This window comes from Quercus suber, unplaced genomic scaffold (genome assembly GCF_002906115.3).
Source record: "Quercus suber isolate HL8 unplaced genomic scaffold, Cork oak 2.0 scaffold_58, whole genome shotgun sequence".
Lineage (NCBI taxonomy): Eukaryota > Viridiplantae > Streptophyta > Magnoliopsida > Fagales > Fagaceae > Quercus > Quercus suber.
In genome coordinates this window covers 710,837-723,854 of record NW_027069523.1, presented here as the reverse complement: position 1 = coordinate 723,854, position 13,018 = coordinate 710,837, and the positions used below count along the sequence as shown (strand labels likewise).

Genomic DNA, 13,018 nt, shown 5'->3' with positions numbered 1-13,018 from the left:
GTATTCTGATATTGTCTGCTCTCTCCACTCTTCATACCATCCTCTTCCGGTGTCAGTCTCATCTCAACTGTAGCGATAATCTGATGTGGTCCAGTCAGTGCAAAGTTCAGTACTTGCATTAAAACGAAAAAAAAATAAAAAAAAAATAAAAATAAGAGAGGAATTTAATCAATCACCAAGAGTATGAAGCACATGGATAAACCGGAGAACATAGGGTTTCCCAGGGTTAAAGAGGCAAGGGTTTATATGTACCATAGAAATTTAGACTGAATTTTGAATTTCCGCTAAGGTGGATATGATTTTTTAGACTTACCCACATTTTTGTTGACCACTGACCAGAGTGGTATGTAAGGTTTAGTACTGGAAAAATGGGATTCAGTTGCCTTTTGTTTAAATGGTTCGTTCCATTGGGTAGTTTCAATTGCTACCTTCCTTTGGGTACTGCATTTTAGGTACTACTGCTGACTATGGATGCAAATTGTTGTTGTTGCCTTCAGGTTTACATCCTGTGCCTTTTAGGAGCAAATTATCGAAACGTTCAAATTGACAGTAGTCGAGGATTTACTAATGTTGCTTTAATGTTGGGGCTTAATAATTTTTGAACTATTTGTTTACGTTTGTTGCTTGAGCTGTTAGTATAACAAGAGTCTGGGAAGTTTTTCCTCCAATCAAATGGTTAAACGTTGACGAATCAGAAGTTCACATGAAACTTCAAATAGAAAATAAAATTATAAGATCATGGTAAATAGAAAGCTGGAACTTTACTAGGTTGACTGTTTCCTTAGAGCAAGTGAGCAACCATCAACGAGAATAACTCTTTAAAGAGAATTTTTGCTGCTTAAAATGAGTACTATCTAGAACAAGAGTCGATCATCTGTCTCCTCCCTCATTGAACAAAACTCTCCATTAAAATTATTATTATTATTATTTTATGTAATTGGGCTTATTATTATTATTTATGTAATAGGGACATGAGAGTAAGTTTATACAAGTTACATATTTTATCATCTTATTTTTTATTCTCAATCAAACAAAAGAGTTTTATATCCCTTTATTTTTTCATTCTTTCAACTAAATACACATAAGTGAAACCAAAGGTCTTGTCTAATAACCATTTTTGTTTTTTGCTTTTTTGTTTTCAGAAACTTGTTTTTAGTAATAGAAATAAAAAATAGTTTTCTTCTATTTTCAAAGTCAAAAATTTAATGTAAAGATTTTGGTTTAATTTTTTGTTCCCACCAAGATTTGAAGCTTGGGCTTCACTTAAGTGCATAATTACACTTGTTTTCTCTGTGTTTTCAAGCTCCCTCGGAATCTGAAATAAAAACACACCTATTTGCTTGTTTTTAGTTTCCTTTGTAAATTTAAATGTGGAAACAATTTTTTTTTCCTATTTGTTTTCAATTACCAAACAAGTTGTCAAGTCTAGAAAATAGAAAACAGTTTTTGAAAATAAAAAACTGGGAAAAAAAAACAGTTACCAAATTGTGGGGATCAAAAATACAAAGCTACAATAACTAGCTTTGAATTCAAATCAACACAACTAATTTCTTGAGGATGGGAGATGAAAATCCACAAGGGGAAGATCACAAAGATAATTGGCAACAAATATAACTGAATTAAGGCTTTATATGCATAGAAACCGTATTCTCAAGGTACAAATAGAGGTTTTAAGGATAAATACAAGTGAAGACTCTTCTCACATTCTCTCTCCTGTTGTTCCTTTGATTTTTTTCTGGTCCTGTTGCTCTCCTCCGTCTTTTATAGCTATCCTCCTCTTCTTCTAGTTGTCCTGCTCTTAGTTGGATTTAGAGGGATATTTGTCACATCAACACATTTTTCTGCTATTTTTTGATCATGAAGATGGACTTTTGTGGGTGTTTCCATTGTTTAGGCTAGTCATTCAACATTTAATGTGGCTAACATTAGGTGAGGAAAGCCTTTAATGCAGAGGTGACTGTTACATTGGGTTTTGCGCTTTCTTCGACGTGTTTTTCGGGAAAGTAGGTGAATAAAGGGTGTCTTTAGCTTAGAGAATGATCGTTTCTCAGCTGGGCCATGTTTCCTCGAGAAGATGGGTTTCACAGATTACCTTTGTTGTGGGCCCAAATGGTCTCTTCTCAACGGGAGGCCTTTTGTCCCTCATCGACTGTTACGCTGGGCCTATTCTGCGGATGGGGTTTCTTGGGACTTCCTTTTGGACTAAGGTTTTCAGGTGGCAAATTTAGGTCCACTCCCCATACACAAACATACCCTAAATCTTTTTTTATCCCCTCACTATTTTATATCACACACACACTTTTCCATCCCAACCAAACAAAGCCTAAAGTGTCAGTCAATTAAGATGGCTAGACAATTTTCTCCATTACAATTAAAATTTGAAAACTATTAATACTTTAAGGATTTAATGTTTGAAAAAAAATATCAAAATTTCAATAACTATTTATGTAACTAGTCGCTAACATGTGCGATGCACAGGAAAGTTTTTAGTAACTATAATATTTTAGCAAATCAAATGCTTTAAAATTTGAAAATCTTATAGAACTTACATTAGCACTCATCAATTTGTTTACAAAGCCAATGCTAAATAGATCTACAAATTGTATTCTCATATCCTCTGTCAGTTGCAAGCTGACAGGACTCTTTTCATTATGGTTTGCATCCTTCTATCCTTCAAAAGTATTAAGAAGTGTCATGTGGTCACTGCATAAGAATGTGTATAAGGTTATACAAAATTCTGTCATTATAATCAACATCCTAAAGCTAATATGCAATCCAAAAATGTGTAACCAATGTTACATATTAGAGTGTTGTAGAGGGCAGAGAGTAGAGTAAACATTTTCTTACAACCACAACCATATGGCTTAAACCAAACTTCTCCTCAAGAGGGTCGAAGTCGCCATTTCTCGAGGGCCTTTCCTACAGTGGCATAGTGCCCTGCTTCTTGGGCCCATGTTTTCGCATTGCTGAGGGCAGCTTATTAGCATAGAGTTCTAACCATTATTCTAAGGAACCCAACAATGTCAATAACCCAAAAAGTATTGTTGTGATACATTTACTTTAGGACAAATAAATTTGAGCAATCAAAATCAAACAAATCTATCTTAAAATTACAATTTTAGACAAAAACCGACTATGAAATTCTATTTAGCCTGCGTTTGGATTCAGATGTTTAGGCTTGCATTTGCCATTTTTGCTTTTTTTTTTTTTTTTTTTAGCGCTTATGAACGATAACCCGCACTGTTCATGCACGTGGATTACACTGTTCACACATTTAAAAAAATTTTGCTACAGTATTTTTAATTTTCAATTTTTAGCAAAATAAGCTTATCCAAACGGACCCTTAAATTGTCTATCGCTTTCATCGAACTATTTAATTAATAGGCATACAAACAACACTTAGTGTAAGTAAAGCCAATAAAAGTCACCAAAAAAGGAAAACCATCTTGTTGGAAACATCACAAAGACCAATAAATTAGACAGAAATATAAAATTAAACAAACTCATGTACAAACACGTATCTATGAAATACTAAAAATATATAACAAATTTTCTTCTATCTTCATTTAATAAAGAAAAATGATAAAAAACTGTTATTCTAACTTTCATAAATTGCACTTATATCCTTTTTTATAGCCAAGCAAAAAATGCATAGCTCAAGTTGTAATAACAAAATTGGAAAATTCTTAATGGAAGAAGGTAAGCTATCTATGCATTCAGCCGTTAGGCATATGAAAGCAACAATAACACCAATTAATCAATTATCCAACCTAGCACACACTATCCTTAAGTTGATCGTAGGCACCTATTTTGGAACCCATGTTATTACAACAACAAAAGCACAGAAAAACCTCTCTATCTAACAGATCAAAAAACTCTACAGAAAAGTACCAAATTTAATATGATTTTTTTTTTTTACTTAACCAAATTTAATATGATATTACCTACTTTGGTTTAAAGAAGATCACAAAGACATCACAATAAAGAATGAGATGGAATATACTCCTTTAGTACTACCATGCTTCCAATCAGCTAGTCTTCTTTTCCACTCTTCCAGCTACGAAATCCATTGCTACCTTTGCATTGAGAGGAACTTAATAATCTATATATTACTAAAAGCTGAAGCATAGAATTTAATGTTGCTACGCTCACGTTGAGCCACGTCAACAGCCATGTCATTTCTATTTTCTTTTTTGTATTTATCCAATAATTGTAAAATAGTTTTTATCAATTATAAAATCCTAATAAACATAAAATAAATCTCAACCTTCTTTCCACCATAAAGCCCACTACTTATAAATTTAATTCCATCTTAAAGCCCAAACTCAAAACCTTTTCAACCTAAGGTCCTAAAGTGAAACTCTTTTTGTTTTCACGATTTCAAGCTTTCTAATTTTCCTTACCCTTTTTCCCACATTTAAATTCCTTCCCCTTCCCCACGTTTTTTTTTTTCTCATCAAAACCTTTGTCTCTCCTCAGTTTCACGGTTTCAAAAAAATGGTCTTTAATTTTTAACGTAGACCCTTTCTCTCCCCACTTTCACGGTTTCAGAAAAATTAGCGGTTCAGCTTGCTAACGCCAGGCTCTCTCTCTTCCAAAGACAACTTCAAATCTTCAGACTTCTGCTACCTAACGCAAACCTCTCTCTCTTCCCACCTTCATCTCTTCCTCTCCTCACAGTATATTAATACTGACAAAAGCCGAATGATTCAGTTCAGGTATTGCTCTTGACCTCTATTCTTCTGACTGCCCCGCATAATAATTCAATGTGATTAGATTAATAGTATTGTTTCTTTTGATTGCTGTTTTTTTTTTTTTTTTTAAATTTTATTACTACCTCTTTTGTGTTGTGGGTCATATACGGGTCTGTTTGTTTTTTAGTATTTGGGGTGGGTCTTATCCTGTGTGATTTCAACGACTATCTCTGACTCTGATTTCTTCGTGTAGTGATGTGGTGTGGATGATTGTTATGTTGCTTTTTCTTCCTACTTGATTTTTTTTAGGATGTTCACAACTAGATTGTGAAACGAATTTATTACCCGTGCTGCGTATGAGTAGATGGAATACACCACCTGTTATATAGCTTAAAGTATATTGGGCTGTTCATTTTCTTCAAAATACTGATGTTATTGGTTTCAGAATATTTATAAAGGGTAGCTTTGTGCAAATAATTGCAGGTTCTTCTAAAAAATATTAGAACTGTTAGTTGTGTCCTGATTTGCTCTTAATGTTGGCATTTTTCTGTTATTTTCGAAACCGATGTTCAACAGGTGATCTTTGCTATGCAATCTTCTAACTCCAAAATTTTAAGCTATGGACTTTTAGTTGCTGCTATTTTAATATTTTATGCTCTTTCTAACTCCAAATTTTAAAGCTATGGACTTTTAGTTGCTCCTATTTTAATATTTTATGCTCTGTTGGCAAGATTGCATTAGTGGAAATTCAATTTCATTCCAGCCAAGCTAAATAGGGTTGCTGTAATGTTAGCTAATTGTGCAAGATGAGGTTATCTTCATTTTCATGATTTCTCTTTTTTGTTTGTTACAACATTATGTTCAAAATCCTAAATTTCTTGATGTGAAACTAGCAACTTTACAACATTCCATCTCTCTCTTTGTGTCATTGCTTTGGTTTTTTTAAATTTTTTTTATAATAATAATGATTTTTGTTTGGTTATTGAGAAATTGTAGGAACCAAATTATGAATAATTTTGGGGTTTTATTTAGTGTGTTTGGGATTCAAGAATCTTTATATAGCTATTTTATTTGTTTTATTAGTTGGTTGGTGTCAATTTTTATTCATGGTTATTTTGTTCTTGACTTTCTATCTTCTGGGTATTAAATTTTCAGGATTGGTATGAAGAATTTGGATCCTTTTCTGATGTTGGACGATTTTTCATGTATGAAAAATTCCAATCTGATCTTTTTCAACTTTGAATTTTCTTTGATTGATATGGATTGTAGTGACTCCTCCCGGTGGATTTCCAAATCATCCACAAAGTGCTTCTGCACTCATTGTTGCTTTTGATGTTATTATGTGCATTCATTAATCGTGACTCATTGTATATAATTAATTCAGTATATTCTGATGTGATTTTTGTTTTACAAGTTTTGAGACTGTCATGCACATGTTACAGGTATACTTTGTCTCAAAGCTATATTACTTGATTATTATTGGGTTTAATTGTAATAAACTGAAGTTGAGTTTTTTGGATTTTAGGGAGGCATTACTCATCAAGATTGTGCAAGTCATAAGTGTACAGTTGGACCCGGTGATGTCCAGGTAAGACATATGAGTTGCTGATTTTCTGTTGATCAATAGGAATTAGAAAATTTATGTCAGAGCTTTATTATATGAAACTTATTCCTCTTTGTTTCATATATTTTTTTGTGCAGTGGATGATAGCAGGTAGAGGAATTATCCATCCTGAAATGCTTACATGAAGAGAAACTCAGAGAATATAGCTTTGGGTCAATTTATCCTCCAAAGACAATATGTCAGAACTCTTCTTTCTGTTGAAGGGGTTCTTAAAAGTAGAAGTTCTCAAATCAATGATTCCATCAAAAGTTTATTCTCTTGGGGTAAGTATCTGTGTCTAAACCTTTTTAAAGTGATAGTGTTCTATCCCCATTAACATCCATGACTTAGATTTGCTACCAAAAGAAAAAAAAAAGTTTAAGCCTGTGAAATATGTTAGTACGCTATAAGTTAAAGCCTGTGAATTTATTTATATAATCGTTTCTATGTGAATTTGTGATTAAAATGACTAATATTTTGGTAATTGATAATTCTCAAAGCTAAGTTGATTATATATTCTTTATAGGTCTTTACTGATTTCTTTAAGTTATAATTTTGTTTATATAGAAATGTTAGCATTTAGATGTATTTGTGTAAGGTTGTCTTTAGAATAAATAGTCTATGGCATTGAGAATTTACTTTTTGACCTAAGTAACTTATAGATGATGAAGCTTATTCCATTATAGTTTTCCACAACTCCATTATATATGACCTATCATCTATGACTTTAAAAGAAAATATTTGTGAAAGGGTTTTTCTTGGGGTGTTTGATGCTTTGTCAATGGGTATCATGACAATAATTTAAAATCTAATTGGCATGTACAAGTCAGAAAATTAATAGATGATGAAATTAGACCAAAAACATCCCAAAGAAGCCATGGATGAAGATTAATGTGAGCTTGACAGTTAATAAACCCAGTAGCACAATCACTTATTTTTATTGATTCCTTTGAAGGGATGGACAAAAAACAATGGTGTTCTTAAGGTAGTATCTGATAAGATGACTGATATTTTGGTAATTAAAAATTAACAAACCCAGCTACACAATCACATTTATTGATGGAATCATTTATATTATTTTGTGAAATCTTTGTAGTGGATTTTCTTTATAGCTATGTACTAACTATAACAAGTAGATATGTTATCTTTTTTGACTGAAGTAGATATGTTATCTAATAATAAAAAATCTTATCTCTAATTTGAATCCCATAGAAACTCACAAAGACAAACTTCTCATTTTGAGGTAGAGTTGGCTTCTTGATATGTACAATTTATATACAGTTGATCATGAATTTATAAATATATAATGAGTGCTTTATCAAATTGATGGTTCTTTTTAGGTGTGTGTTTCCAACTTCTTTCAATTTCTTTTTGGTTTTTTTTCCTCCAGTTTTACAGTATCTTCTAATATACTTTGCAAATTCTAGAATGGTAGTGCACATTTAGCTAGAAAGAGAAAAAAAAGAAAAAGAAAAGTTGTACACATCACTTTTAAGGATTCTAAAATCACATGCTACTAAATGCAAATTAAACTTGAAATGTCATATTTACATTTTTGCATGTACCAAATTAAAATTTTCATATTAAGTTTCCACATAATAACTTCATTACTCATATGCATATTAAATTTTTTATTAGATGAATGAATACTCATGCATATTGGTAGTATTTGAGAAGAGTTGATAAGAGTACTAAAGATTCGTAATAATATCACTTAACTGTTTAATATTGTTATTGTTGATGTGGTGCTACTTTAAAGTAGTGAGAATGAGAATTTGAATTGTGCATGATGATCTATAGAACAGATGGGGTTTGATGGAAGTGAGACCACTTCATAAACATTTTCATGCATGATAGCTTAGTGATTGACTTTGTGTGGATTGTAGAAAGGATTCATGTCTAAGATAGATATGAAAGCATATTTTTTAACTCTTTGCTTTCTCTGTGCCCATTAAACAATAAGTTTAGGGATATAAAACTTTTTTAAAGTATTAAATTCCTATTTTGCAGATTTTAATTTTAAAGTTAGATCAAGAGCTGTACTTATCAAGTTAAAAAAAAGGATCAAAGAGCTTCATATTGGAAAACTAATTCAATTCCAGGTTTTTACATTTCATGTTAAGTGTGTGCTCAGTACTTGATATATTCAGTTTCTTATTTGACTTGGCAATGCTTTAGATGATGATTTACAAACCACATGCTCATATCTTTTGTTTTTCATGATGGGAATGAAGGACAGTATGTGGATTATTGAAACTAAAGAATATGATTTTTATTCTATTAATTGGACATATTTATGTGGAGGTCTTTGTTATTGTCAAGGAAGTTAATAAGCTATTTTCTTTTTCAAGGCATATAAGCTGCATTTTTGGGAGATCTAGGGTACCATGGAAAATAAAGAACACTGCCAGGGGCTGAAAACAACTTTATGTTGCTCTTTGGGACTATGATTTAACTTTGCCTTGAGGTTAAAAATGAGATTACATCATACAAAAATACAATTGTATACAGTAATGAAGATTTTCAACCATGAGAAGTGGAAGCATACAAGCGTAAACAAATTATTTTTGTATTTATTTGTATGTGAGTTTTTGATGTTATATTATTGCAATTTTAATGTGGAAATTGTTATATGAACCTATGGTATAACCCTCAGGTGACTATAAACATTGATTTATTTGATCAAATATACTTTGGAGATTACATATATAATTTTATATCATGATTAATATGAAATTAATTAAAATTTTATTTGTTAGTGCTTAATAAAGAAAACAAATACGTATAATATATTAAAATAAAATTGCTAAACTTTCCTGTGCATAGCACGGGTTAGTGACTAGTAATAATAATAAAGCAAACAATAAAAATGAAACTATTCGTCCTTTTCATCTAATATGTAACTTAATAGATGGTCTCAGGCACTTTTTGCACATAGATTCTTTAAATTGTATATCAAATTAGAAGGAAGAAATTACATGTAAAAGCCAATTCAATAGAGAGATCTATCACACATAGTGATCAATAGTTTAAAAACAAAAGCCTTGTAATGTATCTGCCGTATAGTGTAATCATAGAAATATGTGCTTATTTAAGAATATTTCCATAACATACTTACCCTTATTTTAATTTCAAGAGGAGTGTGATCTTTTTGCCACTCAATTATTCAACTACATAAAAAACGATAATCATAATAACAAAACTAGTCACTATATTAAAATCCTATTTTCAGCTTCAAACCACCTTGCATCCCTAGTCCATCTCTCATTTTTGACCAATTGTTTTAGCATAGTCCAATTCAAAATGTTTTTCTTCTTCTATTCTTTTCATTTTATAAGAACTCTATTTTTCACTACAGTCCAATTAAACTATAATTAACTCAGAGATCATATGTTGACTATAAAATTGGTTCTAAAAATACAAAATTTGTATTGAAAGCAACACAAAAGACAATTCAAGTCTAATGAAACAGTCAAGACTAACATAGTAAGAGTCCAAAGCTATTAAAGATGCAATTTAAAAGCTATAAATACAGTACCTGATAATAATAAGGAAGTTAAAGCATGAAGCTGGTGGTTTAAAATCTATACAAAATTATAATAAACCAAGTGGGCCTTGGCAAATCTCTCACATATTAGAATAACATACCTTAGATCTTTAGAACTCAAGCATTACACAATACATTATACACACACACACACACACATATATAAACAGTAAAGGGATTCATACTTTGATCTCAATCAATTATTATTTAATACTGCATCAATTCAAGGGGATCCTAAAGTAGGAAGCAATTTGACACCCATTGATTTTAAAACTCCAAAAGCTGTTTAGGTAGCTTCCCCAGTGAATTAGGCTGCAATGAACAGCACAAACTGGCCTTGATACCAATTGTGCTTTCAATGTTAGATGCTCAGGTCTTTCTGAGAAATTACACTACCTCTTTTAGGTTTTTAACTTTGATGTAAATCTTTTTTTTTTTTATATATAAATAATTATGATAGGATTTTTTTTATTTAAAATTATGACGTTAGTTTCATGATTATAACCATTATCATTAGGCCTAGATATCAATTAATTTTTTGTATATGCAGGATTTGAATTCAAGTTCCTTGTCTAAGGACAAAAAAATTATGAGTTGAATTAAAGGGAGCCCACATCTTTGATCTAAAAGTTATTTTAGAACAACAAAAACTAAAAGACGGAAGAAATAAAGAAGCTTTCTTCTCCATTTTCTGATAGAATTAGGCCCATGTAAAGGTTCCTTTGCCTTCTTCAGCTTGGAACAGTTTGGTAATCTACCATTAAGGCCGGGTAGCTTACAATTTAGAGACATCCTAACCAAAACCCACCTATGTATCTTCACAAAGAGGCTTGAAAGCTTGAGAAAAACCCAGCTCCAGCAACCTCAACACCTAAATTTTCTCCCTCAGTCCCTCTTCACCAGCAAAAGATAAACATAATAAAAAAAATTTGTTTTCAATTAAGTCTTTCTAGGCCCCATACCAGCTCCCACCCCAAAATTTTCAAATTCATAAATAATAATAAAAATTTCCAACCAAATTCAAATTTATAAAATTGTTGAGGTTCAAAATTAAATGGCCACAAACTAAGGCCCAAAGAAGTAAAAAAAAAGTTGGGCCCATTTCACACAAAAAATAAATGAATAATAAAATTGGAAAGGCTGGGCTCTCACAAATAAGAAAAGAGAGAAGAAAGAAAGGAAAGAAGAAAGAAAGGAATGGGAAAAAGCCTAGAGGAATGGAACCAGCGAACCAAAGAAAGCCCAGAAAGAAGAACTGGGTTAGGATCCCAAAAGCCCCCAGAGTCAGGAGATCCCTGGACTCGCGAAGTGAGATTAAAGCAAATTCAAAGAGAGATAAAAGACAAAGGGCATGCGGGTCTCATGCTCCAGACATGCAGTAGAGCTAGGAGGTACGCGTAGGAGCCTGGTCCCAACCATTTGGAGAAAGTGACAAGGAAGAGTACAACTGAAAAAGGGTTGGAGCGCTGAGAAGAAAAAGGCAAAAACTTCAGACTAGCCAACAGAGAAATCTGGAAATAGAAAACTAACTAAGGGACTTTCACTTGGTCGGATCAAAAAGCAAGAAACTATGAAGAAAAAGGGAAAAGACATGACCCTAAGCAACCTGGCACGGCACGAGCTCTAAGGGGCAAAAGAGAAAAATCGTTAGTACCCCCAGAGCCCGAAGTTGTGCTATAAAAGAAGGAAGGGGTCCATGCTACGTGGGAGGATTAAGACGAAGGGATAGAGAATTCATTTACGATTAGATCATTTGAAGCGTTCACAATCCAAAGTCTCATAAAATTATAGAAAGAGGTTCTGTAAACTTAAAAGAAAACAGAGGAACCGTTCCCGGTATCCCAGAGGCAGCCGCTAGAGTACATGCTCAGATTCAACAAATTCAAACTTTGCAAGCCTTTGAAGCTTGAATAGCTATCAAAGTCTGTAACTTTTGAACTCAGTTGAACCTTGCACCACGTCTTAGTGAGCGCTGTAATCACAACTAAGGGAAATTAATAAAATACACCTCATCTTAGGGATCCCTAACTTGTTCTTGCATCATATTTCATTTCTTGTGCATACCTTTATTGTTAAAATGTCATTCAATACAGATATACTTGTTTATTGGCTATTTGTATTGTAGGAGGCTTGTTTTGTGCACCAATCGGTTCTTAAACAGCCCTTTAGCTGTGGTGAATCGAGCTCAGTCCACCAAGAACATTTTATTCAGCTTAAGATTCTTGGGCCATAGTGCTGGGAGAAAAAAGGCACACACACATTTTGGCGACTCCGCTGGGGACTAGGTAAAGAAAAGAAAGAAGCAATCCCTTTGCAAAACATGCCTTCGAGACAAAGAAACAGTAAAGGTGCTAATGTGCCACCCACGGCCTCTGAGCCTATAGGAGAAAATGAAGTGGCCTCCAGGCAAAGAGGTGAGATGCCCCTAGTAGAACAGAAAGCCGTGTCAGAACAAAGAAATGCAAGGCAGGAGCTAGATCTCATGGCTCAAATGATTGCAATGTTGAAAGACTTGCAACAAGAAGTCCGCCTTCTCAAAGAAGGCAAGACACAAGAAGTCAGAGACAATGCCCCCCATGTGGGCAACCAAGATAGAACCCAGCCAGAGGGAGGGTCAGCCCTGGGAGGAGGAGCTAACCCCCAATACCTAACATTGACAGATGTCAGTGCCCTCTTGGACCAAGAAAGGGAAAAACTTTCCGGGATCCCCAAGCAATTTTCTCAGGATCTCCCATTCCCACCAAAACTCCTTGGCAAGCCATACCCCAAGGGATATGAGCCGCCAAAGTTCCATCCTTTTGATGGAAGGAATGGAAGTGCAGTAGAACACGTAAGTTGGTTCGTCCACACTATGGGCCCCTACGCAGGAGACTGAGAGCTATATCTAAAAGAGTTTGCTAAGTCCCTAGTGGACAGAGTATACACTTGGCACACCACACTAAGACCTGGGTCCATTAAGACCTGGGACGAAATGATGGAGAAATTTTGTGCAAAATATTACCTGGTAAGGACAAGGTCACTTTCCAAAGCCTTCAGATGATAAGGCAGAGGCCTGGAAAGGATCCCGTCCAGTTCATCAAAAGATTTGAAGATGTGTCCCTAGACTATTATGGGGACCATGAAGAAAAAGAGCTCGTAAAGACTTGCATCTCTAACATGCTTTTCGATTACAGA

At 33.4% G+C, this 13,018-nt stretch overlaps 1 long non-coding RNA gene across 2 annotated transcripts; it reads left to right on the top strand.

The window, feature by feature from the left end:
• Positions 1-4,479: 4,479 nt before the first annotated feature.
• On the top strand, positions 4,480-8,958 carry LOC136067114 (uncharacterized). 2 transcript variants are annotated; one of them, XR_010628630.1, is made up of 4 exons: positions 4,480-4,718; positions 6,220-6,282; positions 6,396-6,581; positions 8,308-8,597. It is a non-coding gene; the product is annotated as an uncharacterized LOC136067114 (long non-coding RNA). The 2 variants fall into 2 exon arrangements; XR_010628629.1 differs by lacking the exon at positions 8,308-8,597 and adding an exon at positions 8,649-8,958 and having other exon boundaries at positions 4,481-4,718.
• Positions 8,959-13,018: the final 4,060 nt, after the last annotated feature.